Source organism: Chiloscyllium plagiosum, unplaced genomic scaffold, assembly GCF_037043375.1.
Source record: "Chiloscyllium plagiosum isolate Xiang-an unplaced genomic scaffold, Cpla_swu_hap1 HiC_scaffold_39, whole genome shotgun sequence".
Lineage (NCBI taxonomy): Eukaryota > Metazoa > Chordata > Chondrichthyes > Orectolobiformes > Hemiscylliidae > Chiloscyllium > Chiloscyllium plagiosum.
Window position 1 is genome coordinate 47,960,788 of NW_028270177.1, and position 21,431 is coordinate 47,982,218.

Below are 21,431 nucleotides of genomic sequence, written 5' to 3' on the forward strand. Positions count from 1 at the left end.
TTTACCCCAGGCAATTAAATATCAGGAATTAAGAGCAGGGATAGGCCATCTGGTTGTCAGGTCTGCTGTGGTAATCAACAAGGCCTGACTTCGGTCTTTTCTCCACATTATTGTCTTGTTCCCGACACATAGAGCAACCTGCATCTCCCTCAACCAAACCCCTCGACGCCTGTTTCCTCAGCACCAACAGTAAATAAAATCCAAAGAACTGCAGGTGGAGCAACACAAGGGCATAGAAATCAGGAGTGGCGGTAAGAAATTCAGCTTTGCACTCATCCACATTAAACACCATCTGCCAGATATATGCCCCATTTTCCAAGCCTACCAATATTAATCTGTAAACTCTTTAGCTCCTCATTACAGCCTGCTTTACCACCTAGTTTAATACCATCTGTAATTTAGTTGCTACACTCTGTGTCTAGTTCCATGTTATTTGGGTAGATTGTAAACAATTGAGGTCTGAAAACTGAACACTGCAGCACCTTACTAGTTTCAGTTCGCCAGAGAAAGACCATCTATCCCGATGCTCTGATTTCTGTCAGTCAGCCAGTCCTCTATCTAATTCAGTACTCTCTCCTTAACCCCCGGGATCTAACCGTCTCGATCAGTCCTTTATGCAGCACCTTGTCAAATGCCTTCTGAAGTTTAGATGTACAGCAGTTGCTGCATCCCAATTATCCACATTGTTGGTTACATTCTCAAAGAACTCCAGCAGGCTTGTCAAGCACAACCAGCCCATCATGAAACCTTGTTGACAGTGGTGAACTGATCTTTGTTTTTCAAAATGTTCAGTTATTTCCTACATTACGGTTGACTGAAGCAACTTCCCCGATATTGAGGTCAGACTCACTGGTCTATAGTTTGTGAATGTTTGCCTATCTCCTGTTTTGAATACGAGTGCCACATTATTAATTTTCCAATAGTTCAGCACCGTTCCAGAATCCAATAATTTTTTTGAATATCGTAACAAACATCGTAACCTCTGCTGTTACGTCCTTTAATATGATACAGCGCAGACCGTCAGGCCCGAGGGCCTGAACTCCCCTTAATCCCATCAATGTATTTAATTCTTCTTCCTCATCATCGTAATTCCATCAAGATTCTTTGCAGTTGTTGTAAATTTTGGGAAGAAATTATCTTCAACTGTGAAAACAGGAAGTGTTGGTTTTGGCTCTGCCACTTCTGAGTTTCCCATTATTACCTCACAGTTTTAATCCACTAAAAGACCAACATTTACGTTCAGCATTCTTTCACATTTTGTCTACTCTGGGAAGTGTTCTTGATCAATTCTTATGTTTTCTACTCACTTTCCTTGGTATCCATTTTGATTTTGTTTTCAGGAACCATTTGCTGGAAATTAGAGCGCTTTTCTTTATTTCATTCATAGGATGAGGGCGTCGCTGGTATGACCGTACTCATTGTCCGTCCCTAATTGCCCAGAGGACAGTTAAGCATCAATCAAATTTGTATGGGATTGAAGTCATATGTATGTCAAACCAGGTAAGGATGGTGGTTTCCGTCCCTAAAGGACATTCATGAAACATATGGGTGTTTCCCACAATGAGCAATGGATTAATTATCATCAATTCCACGTTCATATTGGATTTAAATTCCAACATCTGTCGTGGTGGCATTTGAACCCGAGTCCTCAGAACATTATCTGGATTAGCAGTCAGCGATAATGCCACCAGGCCATCACCTTCGCGTTATTGCTGACTTCCTTGTTAAGACATGGATCGCTTTTAACCTTTATACAATTCCTCTTCCACTCAGGATTACACTTTCATTGAGATGTTTTGACTATTCCCTAAGTAGTTGCCACTGTTCTTCAACTGTCCTGCCCTTTAATCTTTTTGCCAAGTCCACTCAGTCCAATCCCTTCCTCAGGCCAGTATAATTATCATTGCCCAACACGAAACCTCTCTTTTGTGACTCTGTCCTCACTGTTACAGTCTGAATGTGAAACTCCAGCATGCTGTGGTCACTCTTTCTAAGATGATCCTGTACTATAGTATGATTTATCACTCCTTCCTCATTACATAATACCAAAGCCAATTCTCTGATTGGTTCCATGATATGTTAATTGAAGAAATAATTCCTCAAACATTCGATGAATCGATCTTTGACGCTCTTCTTGCCAAATTGATTAATCCAGTCAAATTCATGTTCAACTTCCCATAATCACTCTTGTGCCCTTGTCTCAAGCAATCGTTATTCCCTGGTTCATGCGATGCCCTACTTTGAAAGTAGTTTGTGGGCGGGGGTGGGGGGGTGGGGGTGGGGGGAAGGGGTTAGTGGGCTCGAAATGCTCCTACCAATGGGTTTCTTTCCATGTGTTTTATTTCAAATCAGACTGATTCATCATTTTTGTTCCACATGCTAATATAATCTCTTATTACAGCCTTGACATCATCCTTAACCAATACAGACACTCCACCTGCTGTTCCTTCTTGTCTGAATACTGAGTACCCTTGGACATTTAACACTCCAGTCCTGATCTTCCTGTAACCACGTTTCCATAATCCCCACCATGCCATACCTATTTATCTCTGTTTAAGCAATCAGCTCATTCATTTTATTCCAAATACTGCACACATTTAGTTAAAAAGTTTTAACGTAAGTTCTATTGATTTGTCTTTCTCTTTTACTATTTTTGAGCACAGGCTCTCCATTTTTTTTAATTGATCCCCGATAATAGTGAGAATCGACGTTTCGGGCATAAGCCCTTATTCAGGCTTATGCCTGAAACATCGATTCTCCTGCTCCTCGGACGCTGCCTGACCCTACTCCCAAACTAGCTCTTTGCCACATTCTCAACTCGACTATCTTCCTCTTTGTCTCACTGCCAATGCACGGAGAGTAATCCCAAGAATACAACCCTGGAGATCCTGTTTTAAAACTCACTTCCAACTCCCTGAACTTTTTTGCAGGATCTTTCAACCTGTCACTCTTATTTATGTCATTGGTATCAGTGTGTATCACGACTGCTGGCTGTTTACCCTCCCACTTCAATATCCTCTGAGACATTCTTGATCCTGGCACCGACCACCCTTTTTATGAAGAAATCATAGAATCATAGAATCCCTACGGTGGGGAAACATGCCATTTCACACAGCATGTCCACGCTAACCCTCCTAAGAGTAACCCTCCCTGATCCATTCCCCTACTCTATTAATCTGCATTTACCCCTGACTAATGCACCTAACCGGCACATCGCTGAACACTATTGGCAAAAAATAAACAACCCAGACACATTCCACGACACTATGTTGAATCTGCTTTCTCACATCAGAAACTGCCAGAAGTACTGAGCATTTCCAGCAACTTCTGGCTTTGTTCACCGATGATGAGTGCATATTAATAAAAACGTATGCAACACAGAATTGAAAAGAAAGATTGAATTTAAATTCTCAAGAGAAAACTAAATATTTGGTTGTTCAGTGATCCCAGTAAAGATTCATTACATTACCCCTTTTTGGTCCATGAACGTCATTTGTTCATTTTCCCAAACCATGAATAAAGGAGACTTTTACATCCTTTTGATATCAGAAAGTTGGAAATGTTGCACATTTACTTTTTCATATGAGAATGTGATTACATCTCATTCTTTCATCTCATACACAATGTATTACTTTGACGAAGAATGTCAGTAACATTGCAAGTAATTGGAATGATAATTGGAATTTAGGTAAAGGAAGGATGAGAGAAAATGGGTCTTTTTTGGAACAGAAAAGACTATTATGTGAACTTACTAAGTTGATCAAATTCATGGAAAGCTATGCAGGGCAGATGAAATATATTGTTATGTAAGTATGGAGGTATATGTTGTCTTTAAGAAAGACAGGAAGCTGGCAAAAAGTGTTCCGAAAGAAGTTAAAATGTAACATTTGACTGTGAAATCAATTCTGAGGCTGAGTTGCCACCAAACAAAAGCAAATTCAAATTCGGCCAGTCAGTTTAAATTATGATCCAACACACTAAAATCAAATCGAACTTGAAATATAATGTACTGGATGACATCAAAATCAATGAAATGATCTGATGTTTTGAGGTATACAACCGAACATTTTAAACATTTAAGGGGAGAACTGCCAAGGACATCCACAAAGAAAGACTGCTAGCTGAAGAGCGTTCTGAAATGTACGTGTCTTTTGAGGTTTCCACAACAGAAGATTGAAGGACCGAGAGGAAAATCTACAGAGGAGAGTCGACAAAACTGACTGGTTTTGAAACGTGATTTTTTTTATTGAAAATCTTAATGGGGTTTTCTTTGTTTTATCGGACCAGTATTGTAGAGTGAGAGGTAGAAGATATGTTTAGCTGAAGGGAGTTTTAAATACTTGTTTGTTTTATTATTCTCTGTTGGACTTAAGTAACAAACTTGCAAATTTTACTTTAAATAGTGACCTCTGTAAATGGATCTTTGCGTCTCGAAATTTACCAGATTACGACATGAGGTGAACTTTTTTTTCTGTGTGGCTGGTTTAAATTAGGAGAGGAGTTTACCCTGTGTCATAACAGCTTGGGGGCTTTCGTCCGCGTTTTTGATAGGTTTAGGCAGATCCAGTCTGCGATTTGGGCAGATTTGAACAGATTTCAAGATAAAAAGAAAACACAGTATATTTAAACATTTGCATGTTCGTCATAGAGTCACAGAGATGTACAGCATGGAAACAGACCCCTCACTCCAACCCGTCCATGCCGACCAAATATCCCAACCCAATCTCGTCCCACCTGCCAGCACCCGGCCCATATCCATCCAAACCCTTCCTATTCATATACCCATCCAAATGCCTGTTAAATGTTGCAATTGTACCAGCCTCCACCACTTCCTCTGGCAGCTCATTCCATACATGTACCACACTCTGCGTGAAAAAGTTGCCCCTTAAGTCTCTTAGGAGTTAAAACAGAAATGTCCTGGTATTTTCCCAGACTATATAATAACCAGATCCCACTATCTTAAGTCACAGCACGAAGCACAACTAAACAGAAAGATGAAGAATTTAAGGTTCTGTTAGCTGACACCCTGTTTGACATAAAGGTGCATGGAAAACATGAACAAACAGAGTGTCAGATAGAGGGGTTTAGTCCTGAAAGGCTAAGGGATTTGCAACAGACAGGCAAGATGATAAAAGATATATATGTGGATATGTACTCTGAAAGTAAGGCAGAGATATTCCTGAGGGTTATTATCAGAAATATAGAATCCTGTGAGGGAAATAGAGACTACGGCAGGTTAGTGTAGAGAAATTATGTGTTGAAGTGCACCAGATTGTGTTGCCGATAGCATTGAGACAGGACGTGTTACGGGTAGCACGTGAACTAACTGTGGCAGGTCACCTAGCGGTGCGAAAGACTCAGGTTAAGGGACAAAAACATTTTTATTGTCCTGGAATGCACAAAAATGTTAACTTTTGGCATAAGTGTCATACATGCCAATTAGTAGGTAGGCCACAGGCAATAATGAAACTAACACCTCTGTTGCCAATTCCCACATTTGAAGACCCCTTCATGTGGGTTATAAATGAGTATGTAGGACCCCTCCTGAAAAGTAGAGGAGAGAAAGAATCGGAGAAACAGGTGTTAGTTACTGCCCCACAGAGTGAGGAATCGAATCCAAATGTTGTGGATTTTGATGTACCTCAAAATATGTTAAAAATGTAGAAGTCCTTCAGCAGTGGGATAGGTTAGTACACTATCTGTCTCGGGAGCATAGAATTCAGTTGAAAGCTTTGTTATTGCAGTATAAGGACATATGTAAGAATCATATGGAGAGGAATAATGCTATTTACATGAAGTAGATATAGCTTCATATATATCTACTTCATAGCTTCCGATAAAACAACACTCCTATCGGCTAAATCCTCTCAAAGACAGACAGGTCCAGAACGATGTGGAGGCTATGCTCAACGAGGACATCATTGAACCAAGCTGGAGCGAGTGGAGCTCGCCGATCATCTTAGTTCCCAAACCAGATGGGACTCAATGATTTTGCTTGGATTATTGGAAGGTCAACACTGTTACAAATTCAGACTTACATCCAATATCGACATTGGAGGACTGTATCGAGAAAGTTAGGCAAGTCAGTTACATCACCAAGTTGGACTTAATATGTGGTTACTGGCAGGTACCTTCATCAGAGATGGTGAAAGAAATGTCTGAATTGTAAAACCAAATGGACTGTATCAATTCAAAGTGATGCCCTTTGGAATGAAGAATACACCCAACCCATTCCAAAGACTCATGAACAGAGTTGTGGCCTGATTAGTAAACTGTGCAGTCCTGGAAAAATAACTTGATACAGTTGGCAGAGCTCTTTGAATGAATACGAGAAACAAAACTAGTGATAAAGTTAAACAAAACTGAATTCGCGAAAGCAGTCGTGATGTTCTTGGGACAAAACATCAGTCATGGAAGGTTGACCCCATGGAACACAAAGACAAAAGCTACCGAGGAATGTCAATGACCAACCTTGAAGAAAACAGTGCTTCTCTTCTTAGGACTCAGCGGATTCTATCGGAAGTTTGTTCCAAAATTCAGCAGTGTAGTGGCACCTTAACCAATTTGCTGAAGAAGAATACAAAGTTTTCATGGACAGAACAACGCCAGGACACTTTCAAACATTAAAAAGAAATATTGACCACCAAACCAGTTCTAGATACACCAAACGTTCCAAAGTTGGCATCGACACTAGTGACATAGGAGTTGGAGCTGTACTGCTACAGGACGATGAGATAGGATTGTACTTTTCAAAGAAACTCAACATCCACTGGAGGAAATATTTCACGACTGAGAAAGAACTATTGAGTATGGTACGAGCTTTATGACATTTTAATATGTATTCACAAACAACGTGTTGGAGACGGTTGTGTAAACGGATCCCAAACTGCTTACATTCTTTGAATGCTTTGAAGACTAATTTATTGGAGTCTTATGTTACAGACGTTTAATTTTAAAATTGTACATGTAGCTTGTTGTAAGAATGTAATCGCAGATGCGTTCTCACAGATTTAACTGATACAATTTAGATGAGATTTGTATTTGTTGCATGTTAAATATATGTATATGGGAAGAAGTTAAGGTAAAGTTAGATTTAAGTTATCTGTATGTTATGGTAATGTGTTTAAATAATAGAAAGACAAGTGAGATCATGTATTCATTATGATGATTCTTTTTTGAGAGGGAAGGTATTATGAATGTGGAAAGGGTACTGTACGTTTAAGAGAGTTAAAGGATTTACAAATGCAGCAAGTTCTGGAAAATTTACAATATAACGTTTGGTCCAGCAGCTGGCAGTACCTGGGTTGCTATGAGACAAATAAAAGCAAATTCGATCAATCAGTTTAAATTATGTCCCAAGAAATAAACGACAATCAAGTTTGAATTTGACATTTTGACAATATTAAAAAGAATGAAATGACCCGATGCTTTGGGGTATAAAGCCGAAAAAAAAATGAACAGTTGGAGGAGAACTGCCACGCCACCAACATCTGCATACTGTCCGGAGAACAGCTCTCCTAAAGTTACCTTTATTTATCATTAACCTGTGAAATAGTAACACTAAGGAGAAGAAAAGAAGACAGAAGAAGATAGAAAGAGAAGATTCGACAGTTGGCTGGTTCTGAAATTTGAATGTTTTGGTAAATCTTAATTGGGGGGCTTTATCGGAACAGTATTATAGAAGGGAAAGTAAAAGACAGGTCAGAAAAATGAGTTGCAAATAGTTGTTAGTTAATTATTCTCTGTTTGACATTTAAAAAGTTAAAGTTGTTAAGTATTATTTTAAATAGTGACCTTTAGGATGGTTCTTGGCCTTCCGAATTTTTACAGATTGCAGTGCAGGTTAAATCTTTTCTGTGTTGCAAGTTTAAATTAGCGCCAGGGGAGGAGTGGTTACCCCGTGTTGTAACACATTAACCCTGATTTCTCTGCACAGATGCTGCCAGACCTGCAGAGTTTTTCCAGCACATTTGTCTTAGTTTCTGGTTTACGAAATCTGCAGTTCTCTTGACTTTCTTATGTGTATTTTTGACATCCACGGTTGAGGTGCTGCAGGACCGGAAGACAGCGAATGTTGTTACATTGTTTGTAAGTTGGCTGCAAAGAAAAGCCAAGGAACTACGGACCAGTGAGTTTGATGTCAATGATGGGTAAATGTTTGTTGGAGATTCTGAGAGGCAGGATTTATATGCATTTGGAAAGGCAAGGACTGATTAGGTATATTCAGCATGGCTTTGTGTCTGGGAATCCATGTCTCCAAAACTAGATTGCAGTTTTTGAAGAGGTGATCGGGAAAATACATGAAGCTAAAGCAGCATACGTTGTCTATGTGGACCTTACTGAGGCTCAACAAGGTTTCACATGGTACCCTGGTTAATATGGGATCACAGGGGATCAGTGAGATACAAAATTGGCTTGACTGTAGGAGATAGATGATGCTGGGAGAGATTTATTGTTCAAATTGGAGGCCTGTGACCAGTGGTGTGCCAAAAGGACCAGACTGCTGCTGATGATCATTGTTTTTGTAAATGATTTGGATGAGAGTATAGGAACCATGGATAGTAAGTTCATAGACGAAACTCCCAAAATTGGTGTTAATAGTGGACAGTGAAGAAGGTTATCTTTGAGAACAATGAGATCTTGATCAACTGGGAAAGTGGGCTGAGGATTGACAGATAGAGCTTCATGCAGATAAATGTGAGGTCTTGCATTTTGTTAGACAAACTAGGGCAGGATTTATACAGTTAACGGTAAGGCATTGAGGAGTATATTAAAACAGAGAGACCCTGGTTGCAGGTACATAGTTCCTTGAAAGTGGAGTCGCAGGTAGACAGGGTGATGAAGAAGGCATTAGGCGCGCTTACCATCATCGGTCAGAGCATTGAGTACAGAAATTGGGGCATCATGTTGTGGCTGTACAAGAGAATGGTCAAGCCACATTTGGAGTATTGAGTACAATTCTTGTCGCCCTGCTATATGAAGGATGTTATAACCTGGAAAGGGGACAAAATTATTTAAAATGCTGTGACGGAGACTGGAGGTTTTGAGATATATGGAGAGGCAGGGATTTTGTTCCTTTTGCGTAGGAGGTTGAGGGGTGACATTACAGAGGTTTATAAAACCATGAGGGGCACGAATAGGATGAATAGCCAACGTTGTTTCCCTAGGGTGGGGGTGTCCAAAATCAGACAGGATAGGTTTAAGGTGAGAGGGAAGAGATTTAAAAGAGGTCTCAGGGCAACTATTTCTCACAGAGAGTGGTGTGCATATGTAGTGAGCTGTCAGAGGAAGTGGTATTGGTGAGTGCAATTGCAACATTTGAAAGGCAATTTTGTGTGTACATGAATAGGAAAGGTTTGGAGGGGTATGTGCCAAAAGCAGAAAAATCGAACTAATTCAGTTTAAGAAACCTGGTGAGCATGGATGAGTTGGGCTGAAGGCATACTGTATAACTCTGTTATCACCTATTGTTTATTGAATCTCTGACTCGCGAACTCCTCTTTCATCACTAATTCTTCCTTGCACTCAATTCATTTCTAAGTTAAAACTCCTCTGCAAATACTTTCAATGATATAACTCTCTGAACTTTCTTAAATACAGAATTCCTGACATTGATGTGGTGCTGTAGACCATAGCAGCAGCAGAAACAGCATTATATTCAAGCACAATCTGTAATTGTTTGACTGGGATCATCCCTCAGTCTACCATTACCACCAAGCTGACAACTCTGACATCTCTCTGGCGACGCAGAACTATACTCAGCTATATCCAATTCCCACACGCTCAGTACCATCGCAAAAATCAAATTAGTGGTTATTTTTCTGACAGAGCTGTCAAACAGCACAGAAACAACCAGGTCAGTATGGTTTCTGATAGGTCAGTATGGTTTCTGATAGGTCAGTATGGTTTCTGATAGGTCCCCATGTGGAGGTGGTGCTGTCGTGGAAATGTCAGTGGATTCCTAATCCAGGAGAAAGTGAGGACTGCAGATGCTGGAGATCAGAGCTGAAAATGTGTTGCTGGAAAAGCCCAGCAGGTCAGGCAGCATCCAAGAAGCAGGAGAATTGACGTTTCGGGCATGAGCCCTTCTTCAGGATTACTAATCCAGACCAGGCTAATGCTCTGGCAGCTGGTGGAAGTTAAAAAAAAAAACATCGAGATCTCAAATCTGGTGTCAGTAACAGTGACAGTGAAGCCATTGTCGACTGTAAACACTAATTTCCTTCTCCAATGTACTTTCAGGAAGTGAATCTCCCGTGCTTTCCTGGTCTGGCTAAAAGTAACACCAGGCACACAGAGATGTGATCAACCCTTCAATGTTTTCTGAAACAGTCAAGCAAGACACTCAAATGTATCAAACTGCTCCGAGGTTTGGAAAGATAAACCGACAGAAAACTCGGTATTGGAAAAGGGAACAGGAAACACAGTCCTGTTGACACTGCAGAGATCTCCTTCCTAACACTTGAGAGCCTGTGACAGCTGTTATCCAGCTGTCTGCTGATCCATTTAGTCTCCAGACATCATCATTTATATTTAATATCCTAGCTTCCACAGCTTTATGTGGGCGAGAACTCTTCAGGTTCACCAGACTCTGACACTTATTCTCACCACAATGCAGACCTACCTGTACCTAATACTGTGGTTCCTTGTTGTAGACGTCCCAGCCAGGGGAATTATCATCCCTGATTCCAATCTGTCTCGCCCTGTCGGAGTTTTATATATGTCACTGAGATCTCAATTCATTTTCCGAAAGCCCAAGGAATAAAGGCTCCGTCGACCCAAACTCTCCTCCTCAAACAAGCCTGTCATCCCAGAGATCAGTCTTGACATCCTTCACTGCTCTCCCTCAATGTCCAGTTTGTCCTTTATTAAGTAAGGAGACCAAAACTGCACACAGTACTGCACAATGTTCGAGATGGGGTCTCACAAAGGCTCTGGGCAGCTGCAGTAAGACACCTTTCTCCTGTATTCAAATGCCCTTGAAATGATGATCAATACACCTTTTATCGTCCTAATTGCTTTCTTTCCTGCAATATTGCTTTCAGTGACTGGTGTACAGGGAGATCCTGTTCAATGTTTACAACTACCCACTTGGTGTGTCTGTGTTCACGGGTCAGCGTGTCAATACCAGTCTCAGTATTGACTTCTCGGTTCAGAACTCACTGCCCTGCACTGACCTCAGAGGTCTGCACAGAAGAAACAACAAAAGAACATAAATCCCTTTAAAGATCAACATGTTTCAACTAATCCCGTTTCAAATGAAAGGTTGCTGTTCAATTGTTCCCACCAAAGTACACACCGTCACATCTACCCCTATTGCTCTCCATCTGTCACGTATTTGCCGATTCACTCCACTTGTCTCAATCACTTTGGAACTTTTTTACATCCTCCTCACCCACTCACAATCCGACATCGTTTAGTGCTGTCAGATTGCATTTGATTCCCTCAACTAAATGTTTGACATGCATTGGGAATAGCTGGGGCCCAAGCACCGATCCCTGCGACACACCATGATCCTTCCACTTCAAAACATATTGCTCTATCCCTGTTCATTGTTTCCTGTCAGTTCTCCTATTCTAAAACCATGTTGATATTTTAGCCCCAATCCTGTAACATCTAATTTTGCATACTAGGCCAGAGTCTGTACCAAGATCTTTCTGAAAATCCAAATGCATTACATCCATTGCTTCACCGTATGTATCAATCAGTCATTTTCTCAAATATGATTCCCATTTCATGTTGACCTATTACATCAGACCTAGGAGCATTAATAAGATCATGGCTGATCATTTCATGGCCTCAGCTCCACTTACCCACCCGCTCACTATAATCCTTTGTTCCTTTACTGCTCAAAACATTATCTATTTGAGCTTCAAAGACATTCAATGACAAAGCCTCAGTTATTTCACTCGGCAGGGATTTCCACAGATTCACAACCTTCTTGGTCACGAAGTTCCTTCTCAATTCAATCCTAAATCTGCTCCACCTAATTTTGAGATTTTTCCTTCTTGTCCTAGTTTCACCTGCTACTGGGAACATCCTTTCTATTTCTATCATATCTATTCCCTTCATAATCATATATGTATCTATCAGATCCTCCCTCATTATTTCAAATTCCAATCAATATATAATTCCAGTCTACTCAGTCGTTCCTCATAAGCCAACCCCCTCAACTCAGAAACGAACCTAGCGAACCTCCTCTGCATCCACTGCAGCCAGGACATCCTTTCTCAAAACTGCACACAGTATTGCAGGTGTGACCTCCCCAGCACCCTGTACAGCTGCAACATAATCTCCCTGTATTTAACCTCAATCCCTTTAGCAACAAAGGACATAAGTTAATTTGCCTTGTTAATTATTTGTTGCATCTGCAGGGCAATGACTGTGATTCATGCACAAGGACATCAAGGTCCCTCTGCAATACGCATACTGCATTTTTTACCATGCAAGTAAAGTCTTTTTACTGATATTCCTACCAAAATGGATGACTTCACATTTATTGTAATTGTACTCCATCTGCCAGATTTTGCCCACTCACTTAAACTATTTATGTCCAGTTGTAAAGTTTATCAGTCCTCTGCACACTTTTCTCTGCCACTCATTTTAGTATCATCTGCAATCTTTGAGACGCTACACGTGGTCCCCAACTCCAAATCGTCCAGGTAAGCTGTGAATAACTGAGGTCCCAGCACTGATCCGAGAGGCATACCACGAGTCATTGATCAACAACCAGAAAAACACTAATTTATTCCCACTCTTTGCTTCCTGTTAGTTAACCAATCCTCCATCCATGTGAAAACATTACCCATAAGGCCACACATCATTATCTTATGCAGCGGCTTTTTTGGCAGCACTCTGTCGAATGTATTTTATAAATCTCACAGTACACCACATCTTCTAGGTCCCCGTGGTCATAATGTCTTCATAGATTTCCAGTAGATTAGGTGAGCATGACCTGCCTTTCATTAACTGATGCCGTGTCTGCCCAACGTGACAATTTCTTTCTAGATGCGTGCTATTTATTCCTTGATTACAGATTGAAGTATCTTCCCCACTACACATGTTAAGATAACCAGTCTATAATTTTCCACTTTCTTCCTACTTCCCTTTTTAAACAGTGGTGTATGATTTCCTGGTTTCCAACCAGCTGGAACTGCATCAGACTACAGTAAGTTTAGAAAAAAATCCACAAATGCGTTTGCTATTTCTTCCACCACCTCTCTTCGTACCCTGGCGTGTATTCCATCAGGGACTTATCTACCTTTAGATTCATTAGATTGCTCAACACTATTTCCAAGTCCTCACCTACCTTCCTCCCTTTGACAATTACTGGCATTTTATTAGTGTCCTTCACTGTGAAGACTGAAAAAAAATCTGTTCAATTCATCGGCCATTTCCTCATATGCCATTATTGAATCCCCCTTCTCACCCTCTAAAGGGCCAATGCTTACCTTAACCACTCATTTCGTTTTATAGATTTATAGAATATTTATAAATATCTGTCTTTATATTCTGAGGTAGTTTACTCTCATAATCCACCTGACGTGTCTAGATAGCTTTCTTTTGGTGCTTTCTTTTGACTTTTAAAGGTTTCCCAATCTTCTAGTTTCCCAGTTATCTTTGTCATTAGTTATGCCATTTATTTCAATTTGATAGCCTCTCTTAATTCCTGAGACATCCATGGCAGTTTACCATTTTTCCTACAGTCCTTCCATTTCCCTGTCATATACTGTTGCTGAGTACTTGGAAAAATTGCGTTGAAAGCCAGCCAGTGTTCAGCAAGGGTTCCACCTTAAACACTTTGCTTCCAGCCAACTTTAGCCAAATCCTCACTCAGTCTATTGTAGTCTCCTTTGTTTAAGCACAACACCCTGGTATTGGACTTTATCTTCTCACCTTCCATCTGTATATTGAGTTCAACCATATTTTAAGTCTCAATAATTTCTCCCAAAGAATTTATTTATTAATCTCATTCTTTGTCTTTCGAGACTGAGGCTTCCAGTCTTGCTGGGAAGATTTGACTTGTTTGGTTTGTTTTCTTCTGTGAAGGCAGAACTGATGTAATTGCTTCATAGTTCTGTCATTTCCCTGCTGTTATTCTGTATTGTGTGGGTTCAGGCTGTAACGAAGCTGCACTTTTCTCTTACCTTTTCCATTGACAGTTCACTCTTATAACTCTTGTTAATAATCTCTTCAGAAACCCATCAATTTATATCTACGCCATGCAATCACAGGAGCATAGACTCTGTACTGTCAGGAATATAACACGGTCTACATTTGATCCGCTCTTCTACACGAGGCCCGTAGCCAGGAATTTTATGACACTTCAAGAATTCGTCCAAGTACTTTTTAACGGTTGTGGGGTTACCTGGCAGCTCCCCTCCCAAGAGGTACATTCCAGACCCCAACACCCTCTTGGTGAAAAGCAAACCTCAATTACTCTTAAACCTTAATTCCTTCACTTTAAAAATGCTCTCCCATGTTCTTGGCCCGTTGACTAAAAGGAACAGCTGCTGTCTGCCTACACTGTCCATGTGCCTTGTAATCTTATCCTTCTGAATCACGTCCCCCTCAGCCTTCTCTGCTCCAAAGTATATAACCTGACCTTATCCAGCCTTTTCGCATCAGAGAGCAGCGGGAGCTGGGCGGAAGTGAAAGCAGAGTGCAAAGCCGGTCGGGAAGGTAAGTGATTGTTATTAGAGTGGGTGTGTTCTAGACCCCAGGTCCTACAAAGTAGGGCCTCCCTCCCTCCTAACCTAAATTAAAAGTCCACAGACTTGCCCCAAAAAGAGGGTCCAAGGAAGTTCCTGTGGATTGAAGAGTGAGGCTTTAGCTCAAGAGTCTTTGACAAGGACGTTGAGTGAAGTGATTACGCCACAGTTGAAGAGGGTGAAGACATGACTGCCAAGCTGGTTCAGTGTGCTACGTGCTTGATGTGGGAGGCCAACGACTCTGGTGTGTCTGGCTCGTATAAGTGTGGAAAGTGTGAGCACATTCAGCTACTGACAGAGCATATTGCAGCACTGATGAAAGAACTCGAGGACCTTAGGCTCATCCGAGAGAACGAGATCTTTCTGGACAAGACCTTCAGCGAGGTTATTACACCAATTGTACCAGAAGAGAGCAGACGATGAGGAAGGCAAAGAGGAGACAGGTGCAAGAGACCCCGGGGGGACTACCTGTCAGGAACAAGTTGAATCTTTTGGAAAGAGTAGAGACTGATGACACTGCCATTCCGCAAGGTGGCCAGGTCTGTCAATCAAAGGTTGGCGCAGAGGCAGAGCGGAAGAGTCGGACACCACACAGAGCCGTGGTAATAGGGGACTCCATAGTGAGAGGAACTAATAGGGGACTCCATAGTGAGGGTTTGTATGGCAGCAGGCGGGACTTAAGGATGGTGTGTTGCCTTCCTGGTGCCAGGGTTAAAGACATTACAGACAGAGTGCAGGAAAAGCTCAAGGACGAAGGTGAAGAGCCAGAGGAGGTGGTACATGTCGGCACAAATGATGTCTGGAGGAAGAGGAGGAACATACTACAGCGGGCCTTCTGAGAACTAGGAAGAAGGCTGAAAAGCAGGACGTTCAAGGTGGTTATCTCCGGTTTGCTTCCAGTTCGTCGGGCTGGTGAAGCCAGAAACAGGGAGATAATGGACTTGAACGTGTGGCTGGGGAACTGGTGCAGGAAGCAAGGATTTCAATTCTTGGATCACTGGGGTATGTTTTGTGGCAAGCATAAATTCTACAAGAGAGATGGTTTGCAACTTAATAGGTTAGAGACCAGCATTCTGGCAGGCAGGTTTGCTACTGCAACACAGCTACGTTAAACTAAGTAGTGGAGGGGAGGGGACAAACTGGATGTTTAAGAAGGAAATTGAAGGGAAAGTTAGAACAAGGGAAGTCAAGAAAGACAACTGTATCAATGAGGCAGAAAACTCAGAAAGGGATCATGCTGTAAGGTTGAGTGAAATAGGAGTTGATAGGAAGGGTGAGGGCAGTAACACATTAAAAATACTATATATGAATGCACGAAGCATTAGAAATAAGATGGATGAGCTTGAGGCTCTTTTGGAAATTGGCAGATACGATATTGTGGGGATAACTGAGACGTGGCTTCAAGTGGACAGGGCTTGGGAAATAAATATTCAAAGCTACACGTGCTCTCGTAAGGACAGACTGACGGGCAGAGGGGGTGGGGTGGCCATGTTGGTAAGGGATGATATTCAGTCCCTTGCACGGGGGAACCTAGAATCAGGGGATGTCGAGTCAGTGTGGATAGAGCTGCGAAATACTAAGGGTAAAATACCCTCTTGGGAGTTATCTACAGGCCCCCAAACAGTAGTCTGGATGTCGGATGTAAGTTGAATCAGGAACTGAAATTGGCCTGTCGCAAAGATGTTACTACAGTTGTTATGGGGGATTTCAACATGCAGGTAGATTGGGAGGATCAGGATGGTATTGGACCCTAAGAAAGAGACTTTGTGGAGTGCCTCCGAGATAGATTCTTACAACAACTGGTGCTGGAGCCGACCAGGGAGAAGGCAATTCTGGATCTTATTGTGCAACGAACCAAAATTGGTCAGGGACCTCGAAGTGAAGGAGCCAGTGGGAAGTAGTGACCATAATACAATAAGCTTCAATCTGCAATTTGAGAGGGAGAGGATACAAAGTGACAATATTTCTATTGAATAAAGGGGACTTTGGAGCTATGAGGGAGTTCAATGATGCATGCCTTAGCAGGGATGACAGTGGAGGAACAATGGCGGATATTTCTGTGTATAATGCAGAAGTTGCAGGATCAGTTCATTCCAAAAAGGAAGAAAGATCCTAGGAGGAGGCATTGGTGGCCATGGCTGACGAGGGAAGTTAAGAAACACATAAAGTTAAAAGAGAAAAAGTATAACATAGCAAAGATAAGTGTGAAAACGGAGGACTGGGACGCTTTTAAAGAACAACAGAGGATTACTAAGAAGGAAATACGCAGAGAAAAAAATGAGGTACGAAGGTAAACTGGCCAATAATATAAAGGAGGATAGTAAAAGCTTTTTTCGGTATGTGAAAGGCAAAATAATAGTTAAGGCTAAAATTGGGCCCTTGAAGACAGAAACAGGGGAATATATTATGGGGAACAAAGAAATGGAAGAAGAATTGAATTGGCACTTCAGATCTGTGTTACTGGGGAAGACACAAGCAATCTCCCTGAGGTAACAGTGGCTGAAGGACCTGAACTTAAGGGAATTTATATTTGCCAGGAATTGGTGTTGGAGAGACTGTTAGGTCTGAAGGTTGATAAGTCCCCGGGGCCTGATGGTCTACATCCCAGGTACTGAAGGAGGTGGCTCGAGAAATCGTGGATGCGTTGATGATTATTTTCCAGAGTTCGATAGATTCGGGATTAGTTCCTGCGGATTGGAGGGTGGATAATATTGTACCAATTTTTAAGAAAGGTGGGAGAGACAAAGCAGGAAATTATAGACCAGTTAGTCTGACCTCAGTGGAGGGAAAGATGCTGGAATCTATTATAAAGGATGAAATTACGACACATCTGGATAGTGGTAACAGGATAGGTCAGAGTCAGCATGGATTTATGAAGGGGAAATCATCCTTGTCTAATCTTCTGGAATTTTTTGAAGATGTAACTCTGAAGGTGGATGAGGGAGATCCAGTAGATGTAGTGTACCCGGACGTTCAGAAAGCTTTTGATAAAGTTCCACATAGGAGGTTAGTGAGCAAGATTAGGGCGCATGGTATTGGGGGCAAAGTACTAACTTGGATTCAAAGTTGGTTGGCTGACAGGAAACAAAGAGTAGTGATAAACGGCTCCATTTCAGAATGGCAGGCAGTGACCAGTGGGGTACCGCAGGGATCAGTGCCGGGACCGCAGCTTTTTACAATATATGTTAATGATATAGAAGATGGTATTAGAAATAACATTAGCAAATTTGCTGATGATACTAAGTTGAGTGGCAGGGTGAAATGTGAGGAGGATTTTAGGAGATTACAGGGTGACCTGGACAAGTTAGGTGAGTGGTCAGATGCATGGCAGGTGCAGTTTAATGTGGATAAATGTATGGTTATCCACTTTGGTGGCAAGAACAGGAAGGCAGATTACTACGTAAATGGAATCAATTTAGGTAAAGGGGTAGTACAAAGAGATCTGGGTATTCTTGTACACCCATCAATGAAGGTAAGCATGCAGGAACAGCAGGTCATGAAGAAGGCTAATAGCATGCTTGCCTTCATAACAAGAGGGATTAAGTATAGAAGCAAAGAGGTTCTTCTGCAGCTATAAAGGGCACTGGTGTGACCACACCTGGAGTATTGTGTGCAATTCTGGTCTCCAAATTTGAGGAAAGACATTCTGGCTATTGAGGGAGTGCAGCGTAGGTTCACGAGGTGAATTCCTGGAATGGCGGGACTACCTTACACTGAAAGACTGGAGCGAATGGATTGTATACCCTTGGGTTTAGAAGACTGAGAGGGAATCTGATTGAGACATATAAGATTATTAAAGGATTGGACACTCTGTAGGCAGGAAACATGTTTCCGCTGTTGGGTGAGTTTCGAAACAGAGGACACAGCTTAAAACTATTGGGTAGACCATTTAGGACAGAGATAAGGAGAAACGTCTTCACCCAGAGAGTGGTGGCTGTGTGGAATGCTCTGCCCCAGAGGGCAGTGGAGGCCCAGTCTCTGGATTCATTTAAGAAAGATTTGGATAGAGCTCTCAAGAATAGTGGAATCAAGGGTTGTGGAGAAAAGGCATGAACAGGATACTGATTAAGGATGATCAGCCATGATCATATTGAATGGTGGTGCAGGCTCGAAGGGCAGAATGGCCTACTCCTGCACCTATTGTCTATTGTCTCTCCACAGCTGATCTACTCCAACCCAGGGAACATCCTGGTGAATCTCCTCTGCATATCTTCCAGTACAATCACATCTTTCCTGTAATGTGACTCCCAGAACTACACACAGTAGTCCATCTTGGCTGAGCCAAAATTCTGCATAGCCGTTATAATCTATGCCTGGATGTATAAAGGCTATGTTTATGATCCCCCATGCTTTGTCAATGTGTGTATTAACCTATCCAGTCACTTTAATGGATGTGTGGAGAAGCACTCCCTGAGTGTCGTAGTGTGCTGCCATTCACTGACTACTCTCCTGTCTGGTTCCTTCTTGCAAAGTGCATCACCATATATTTAGCAGAGTTACATTCCATCTGCCATTGAGCTGCCCATCTGACCATTCACTTGTATTTTCCTGGAACATAGGACCTTCGTCCTAACTAGGAGAATGTGAAGACTGCAGATGCTGGAGGTCAGAGTTGAAAAATGTGCTGCTGGAAAAGCGCAGCAAGTCAGGCAGCATCAAAGGAGCAGGAGAATCAACGTTTTGGGCATAAGCCCTTCTTCAGGAATGAGGACGGTGTGCTAAGCAGGCTAAGACAAAAGGTAGGGAGGAGGGACTTGGGGGAGGGGCGTTGGGAATGCGATAGGTGGAAGGAGGTTAAGGTGAGGGTGATAGGCCGGAGAGGGGGTGGGGGCGGAGAGGTCAGGAAGAAGATTGCAGGTCAAGAAGGCGGTGATGAGTCTGAGGGCCTATCACCCTCACCTTAACCTCCTTCCACCTATTGCATTCCCAACGCCCCTCCCCCAAGTCCCTCCTCCCTACCTTTTATCTTATCCTGCTTGGCACACCCTCCTCATTCCTGAAGAAGGGCTTATGCCCGAAATGTCAATTCTCCTGCTTGTTTGATGCTGCCTGACCTGCTGCGCTTTTCCAACAACACATTTTTCATCTCTTCCTCCTAACTGCCACCCACCCGGCCAATCTTTGTGTCGAACGTACACTTACTTATCATACTCGCCCACCCCCTCCATATTTACATCTACATCATTTATAATTACCACAATAACAAGGGACACAGCATTGAAACCTGTGGTACACCAGTGTGTACTGGTCTCTAGTCACACAACCAGCCTTCCAGCACCACTCCCTGTATCCTGCCATTAAGACAATTTGAATGCAACCTCACAAGGCACCCTTGATACCATGAGATTTTACTTTTTTTAAATCTGTTTCCCCCATGGAGTTCTGTCAAAGGCATTGCTGAGAAAAAAATATATCATCTACGTCCTCGAAAAGATTGTAACATTCGCTCAGCATGACTACCCTCTGATGACTTCATGCTGACTATCCCTGATCAAACATTGCCTCTCTAAATGAAGAACAATTTTCTCCTTCCCTTTTTTCCCCAGTAGTTTCCCTGACACTGATCTGATGCTCACTGATCTACAATTCCCCGATCTATCTCCAGCAGCCTCCATCTATGGACTCTCCCCTGTCACCAGATTCTACTTAAACATTTGGGTCAGGGCATTACCTTTCTTGTGTCCCACAGCAACCTGTGAGACAACTCATCCAGACCTGGGGACTTTTCCAGTTTTATATCAGCCAAAACCGTCAATCACTGCATTTTATATCAATCTGCTTAAGAGGTTCCTTTCCATCTCCTTGAATTCTGTACCTGCCTCCTCCTTCGCCCAAGTAAAACAGATGTGAAGCTCTCATGTAACAATCTATCAATGTTCTCCAGCTTCACACACAGATTGCCCCCTTGGTTTCTAATGGGCCCTGATTATTTCCTGGTTATTCTCTTCTGCTTGATGTCCATGTGGAATAGCTTGGAATTCTCACTAATCATGTGGCACTTGTCAATGCCTCCATGATCTTCAGTCCCCTCTGTGTCATTTTTTTAAGTTTCACGACGATCATCTCTCATTCTCAAACTCTAGAGAACACAGGCCGAGTTTCCTCAGCAGACCATCTTTTCATCTGTGGGATTAATCTGGAGAATTTCCATTCAACATATCGGATCAGTCTGTTTTACTTAGATCAGGACATCAGCTCTGTATACAATACGCCAGCTACAGTCTCACCAACACTCTGTGTAACTAGTGCAGAATGTCTTTATTTCTAGTCAGAGTAAATTACTGCAGAAGCTACAATCTGTACTGACAACAACATATGGCAGATATCACAGTGAGTCAGACAGCATCTGTGGAGAGACAGCATGGAGCTTTACATCGTCTATATACCGATTCCCTTTCAACAAAATCAAAACTAAATTTTGCCTTGCCAAATTTGCATATGTTCCTCCCGATACCGTTTGTTTTTTTCTCTCTGTTAACTTACTGTATGAGTTCTTGTAAATCCTCCTGAATGTCCAACTATATTCACTGGTTCTCCATTGTTTACATTGACAAATGATATCTTCAAGCAAAAAGTTTGCAAATTTTGACTGCCCTTTCAGAATTCTAGAATCCTTCTCTTGATATTTGCTATTGTTCTCTAAGTGTCCAATATCAGATTCTTTATATTAAATTTCAACAGATTCCCTACTGTAGATGATAGGTTAGCTGGTCTGTAGGT